The sequence below is a fragment of the Ranitomeya imitator genome, chromosome 2 (assembly GCF_032444005.1).
Source record: "Ranitomeya imitator isolate aRanImi1 chromosome 2, aRanImi1.pri, whole genome shotgun sequence".
Classification (NCBI taxonomy): Eukaryota; Metazoa; Chordata; class Amphibia; order Anura; family Dendrobatidae; genus Ranitomeya; species Ranitomeya imitator.
The window spans coordinates 289327050-289333049 of NC_091283.1; positions in this window are offsets into that span (position 1 = coordinate 289327050).

The window sequence follows — 6000 nt, forward strand, 5'->3', positions numbered from 1 at the left end:
CCTTTAATATACCAATATCCAAAAATATGAGAAATCTTCTGACACATTGTCCAAAATGCAAACTTAAAGATTCCGACTTACTACATGGATTGTGGAGTTGCCCTTAAGTACAAGAACTCTGGAAAGACAAAGCGTATATTGGAAAATACGAGTGTTCCTCTATATCTGTTACTGAACCGCCGCGCAACCTGCCCTACCCTCTCCTAGTGTTTCATCACCCATCCCCTGCAGACTGTGAGTCCTCGCGGGCAGGGTCCTCCCTCCTTATGTACCCGTGTGCCTTGTTATCTGCTCATGTTTAATGTATTTGTCTATATTTGCCTCGTATTCACATGTAAAGTGCCATGGAATAAATGGCGCTATAAAAATGTATAATAATAATAATAATATCTGTTACCATTTCTTTTCCATTACTGGAGAAGGAAAAACTAACCCCAATATTCCATACAATCTGTGTAATTGCCAAAAGAGGCTTCTTACAATATTGGTTTTCTGAATCTATTCCAAATTGGAAAGAGACAATCGGCCAAGTGACGGCCATATTCCATCTGGAAAGGATGAAAGCAGAACGTGATAAGGAGAGATATGGAAAATTACTTATGATAAAATTGGAAATACTTTGTACTCCATTATTATAAAAAGGAGGAACTTCATAAAATCATGAGGCCCATTGACCAGACCAGTTCGTATTTACTGAAAGACTTTTGTGGCACATTGGGGAACTTAAATATAATTGTTCCAAATGTGGAGGGACAAGGGGGGAGAGATACCGGCTAACAGAACATTACATAGAGATTAAATAAGGAAGTGCAACATCCGAGGGGTTACTGTGGTCAAGAGAACGATAGGATAGAAGCCACCACTGGAAATATAAATAGTATAGCCTGTATGTCTGGGTGGAGGGAGGAAGTTAGGGAATTATATGTTTGTTTATTTTATTTTTCAATTACTCCGTTTGGGAGCTTTTCATTTTGAAAATGGAAGGAAATTACATCTGAGAGTTTGTAAACTAAGTTTCTATAATTTTATTATTTAATTATAGATGTTAAAAATGAATAAAAAGCAATTGTAAAAAAAAAATTGCTTTTTGTTCAGCAATAGAACCTTGAGTGGCGAGCCTGCATACAGACCATGGAGGTTGAGTGCATGCCTTACAGTTTTCTTTATAACAATTGTAGCTGCTGATTCCAGGTCTTTCTGTAGCTCTCCTCAGGTAATCCTTGGCTCTTGGAAAATTTTTTGTCTAAAACCTGGTCATGACCGGTTTATGGTAAAATAATGTTCTTTCAATTACCAGACTACTGCCACAACAGTACTCACTAGAACCTTCAGTAGTTTATAAATGTTTCTGTAACCAATCCCATGAGTATATTTTGCAACAATAACATTGCAAAGGTCTTGAGACAGCTCACTGGTTTTACCCATCATGAGATTTTTTTTTTGTGTGACATTCTGGTGAGGATTTCATATCAATAGTAGATTTCATGTCAAACAGAACTTAATATTTAGTACAGAAACCTTGGTTTGCAATTACAGAGGTCAGACGTTTCCCATAGTTATTGACCAAGTTTACACACACTGCAGCAGGGATTTTGGCCCACTCCTCCATACAGATCTCCAGTTAGTTCAGGTTTTAGGGCTGTCGCTGGGCAACATTAAGTTTCAGCTACCTTCAAAGTTTTTCTGGAGACTGGCCAGGCCACTCTAGGACTTTGAAATGCTTCTTACGGAGCCACTTTTTAGTTGCCAAGGCTGTGTGTTTGGGGTTAATGTCGTTCTGAAAGACCCACCAATGACCCACCTACAATACTCTTACTGAGGAAAAGAGGTTGTTGGCCATAATCTTATCATACATGACCCCATTCATCTTCCCTTCAATATGGTGCAGTCATCTGATTTCTTTCGCAGAAAAGCACCAATTATGAGGTGTCCCCTATCATGCTTCATGGTTGGGATGTACTCATCCTTCTTACTCAAAACACGGAGTGGAGTTTATACCAAAAAGTTATATTTTGTTTCTCATCTGACCACATGACGTTCTCCCATGCTTCCTCTGGATCATCCACATGGTCACTGACAGATTTCCAGTGGGCCTGGACTTGTGCCGGAGTGAGCAGGGGGAACTTGGGTGCCCTGCAGGATTTTAATCTATGACAGTGTAGTATGTTACTGACAGTAAGTTTGAGACTGTGGTCCCAGCTGTTTTCAGGTGTTTGACCAGGTCCTGCCATTTAGTTCTGGGCTGATTCCTGACTTTTCTTAGAATCATACTTACCCCTTGAGACGAGATCTTGCAGGGAGCCCCAAATCGAGGAAGATTCTATTCTCTAATAATTGCACCAAGGGTTGTTGCCTTCTCACCAAGCAGCTTGCCTATTGTCCTGGAACCCATGCAAGTCTTGTGCAAGTCTACCCTGGAACCCATCCCAGTCTTGTGCAGGTCTACAATTTTGTCCCTGGTGTCCTTAGACAGTTTTTTGTTCTTAGCCACGGTGGAGAGCTTGGAGTGTGATTGAGTGTGGGGACAATGGTCTTCTATACAGGTAATGATATCAAACAGGTGCAATTAATACAGGTAATGAGTGCCGAGTAGGAGAGCTTCTTAATGAAAAACTAATAGGTCTGTGAAACAGAATTCTTGCTGATTGGTAAGTGATCAAATACTTACCATATTTTTCAGACTATAAGATGCACTTTTTCCTCCAAAAACGTGGAGGAAAACGGGGAGTGCGTATTATAGTCTGGATGTACCAGCTCTGGTTGTGTTGGGGAGGTAGGTGAGTGGCATCGGGGAGCAGCGGGTCACAGGAGGCTGGAGCCGGCTGCTGTGGCTAACTCCTGTGCGGGTTGCTAAAGAGAAATAAATATTCACTGCATTCCACGCCCATGGAGAGCAATGAATATTTCTCTATGATAGCGTCTTGGTATGGATTGGCCCCCAACCCCAGGTTGCTTTATGCTTGTAAGCAGCGCATGGCAGGGACATCATGCGCTGCTTGCAAGCCGAAGGGCAGCTGCCGTAATACTCATTGCTCTGCACACCGGGACTGTGTGTGTGTTGGTCAGTGAGTATTCATTGCTCTTTAGTAGCGCGCACAGTGTTAGCTGCTGGCTTCCTGCTGCTGCCGGGCAGCCACATGTGCCACTTCTTAAATGAATATTCACCTCTCCACGCCCAGAGAAATGAATGTTCATTTATCTTAAGCAGCTGCACACGTGACCACGGGCAGCAGCAGGAAGGCTCTGGCTGACACTGCGCTACTGAAGAACAATAAATACTCACTGCTCTTTGCGCACACAGTCTCGGCGTGCAGAGCATTGAGTATTCTGGCAGCTGTGCTCTGTTTATGACCTCCCTGCCATGCGCTGCTTACAAGCATAATGCAGCTGATGGCACCGGAACAAGATGCTGCGTGGGGGCGCAGGAAAGGTAAGTGAAATGATTTATTTTTTTTATGTTTTCTGATGGGGCCATTCATACCAGGATGGGGGTGGGGCCAATCATAATAATCTTTATTTATATAGCTCCAACATATTCCGCAGCGCTTTACAGTTTAACAGTTTCAAACACAACAGTCATAAGTAACAATGTTAACGATACAATAATTAAAGCAAAATAAGACAACCCTGCTCTTGAGAGCTTACAATCTACAATGAGGTGGGGGAGATACAAAGTACAGGTGTGTACTTACAATGATGGTCCAGCAATCTTCAGGGGGTGGGTGATAGATGGAAGTAGTGAATGGGCTACACACACACACACACACACACACACATAAAATGACTGATTAGTGAATGTGATAAATTGCTCTCAACAAATGTATTTTGAGGGAGCGCCTAAAACTATGCAAATTGTAGAAGGTCCTAATATCTAGAGGTAGAGCATTCCAGAGGATTGGCGCAGCACGGGAGAAGTCTTGGAGTCGGAGGTACGGATTACTGCAGAGGTTAGTCGAAATTCGTTTGCAGAGCACAGTGGTCGGTTAGGCCGATAGACCGAAATGAGGGAGATGTAAGGGAGCGCTGCACTGTGGAGAGCTTTGTGGGTGAGAACAAGTACTTTGAGTTGGATTCTATAATAAATGGGAAGCCAGTGTAATGACTGGTGAAGAGCGGACACGTCTGAATACCGATTAGCTAGATGGACAACCCTGGCTGCTGCATTAAGGATAGACTGGGACCATGCATATCAGGACCGGAAGGGGGCCAATCATACCAGAATAAGGTCGGGGACATGCATACTAGGATGAGATGGGGGCCCTGCATACCAGAATAGGGGGTGGGGCCATGCATACTAGGACAAGAAAGGGGCCCTGAATATCAGGATAGGGATTAGGCCATGCATACTAGGATGAGTTTGGGGCCCTGCATACCATGATAGAAATGAGGATGATTATTCCTGCCCGGATAGGGATGAGGGATCCATGCATACTAAGATAGGGATGAGAGGGCCATGCATACCAGAGTAGGGATGAGGGGACTATGTGTGTCACGGTTCTCACCGTGCTGCCAACAATATGTCACGGATCCCAACAATATGTCAGGCATGCCTGATACCTTGATAACAAGGGGGCTGCTTGATTTCCCCTGGTTCCTTCTGAAGGGGATTTATCTACATTCCACTTCCCAGTTTGGAACTTGCAGCTCTCGGGCGCCCCCTTTACCCTCAGATCAGATCAGGTACTGCACCTAGGGTAATTAGTCGCCAGAAAGGCTGCCTGCTATGTACTGGCTATTGGGCACACTTCAGCGAGGACGATATAACTACTCCCACTCTGGCAGGAACAATAATTATCAAGGCCGCTGGTCGCTGCAAAGACGCCCAATTGCTCAGAACAAGGTCACTGCATCCAGCTCCGATTTTCACCAAAGGTTAACGGGTCCGGAGCCCACCCAAATCAGTAGCATTATTCACCTCAGAGGACGCACAGTCATATAGAGCATGAAGAGACATGCTAGTAAAATTATATATTTCACTCCATAAAAGATAGGCAGTATTTACAAAAATATTAAAAAGATATTATAAAGACGACGAATCATGTGTGTATTGCAATTACAAATAAAAAGGGATTAACGTGAAAATTGACTTACGATTCTTTCATATCATTCAATTGTACGCCGTATGCTGGCTGGGGGAGGGGACCTTTCCCACTTATTCTCAGGTCAGATTGCACAGCCTGTCATAGCCGAATCCCCAGCAAAAGGCACTGCAAGAATCCTGCTTTACACAGATATTCCCTGCCTCAAGCCCAGGCACTCCCCCTGTGGTGACATCACTTAGGGGCTGAAACCTCCCCTTTTCTTACAATATGAAAACTATTTTTTATGCATAGTTTGCTATGTGAACCTCACATAAGTACGACACAATGCTCATGATGTTCCCCACATCAGGGGTGTTCTGTTAAGTGGAAATACGGAGCCATTACATGATCTGCTTAAGGAGAAATCCGCACTTTGCACTCGTTGCACCTAGCTGCTCGCGCTTTCAGTGGCCGATAGGTCTACCGATGGACATCTGGAATATGTAATTTGTATAGTTCCAGCCAAAATCCGTGCCGTGATATTTAACTTTAATAGAACAAAGAAACTCATGTCTTACACCAGTTTCAACTAGTGCTAGATGGGAGGAGTGAGCAGCTTTCGCAGAAACTGCTATTTGCAGGGTGCAATAAAAATTCTTCACACACACACACACACACACACACAGGCAACCAGCAGGGAAAAGAAGGGGGGGGTCAGAATTGCCCACAGCTTGTGTCTTGTAAAGCTAGGCAGACTCAAACATGGCATATTCACATTATCGTGACAATGTGTATCAGGATTAAGTACAATTTTACCACATTTTTTGCTTCAGCTTTTATTTCCCTAATTTCCACCTTTAAAACCTAGGTGAGTCTTATGGTCCGGTGCGTCGTATAGTCCAAAAAATACGGTATTTCATGCAATAAAATGAAATTTAATTATGCAAAAATCATACAATGTTATTTCCTAGCTTTTATT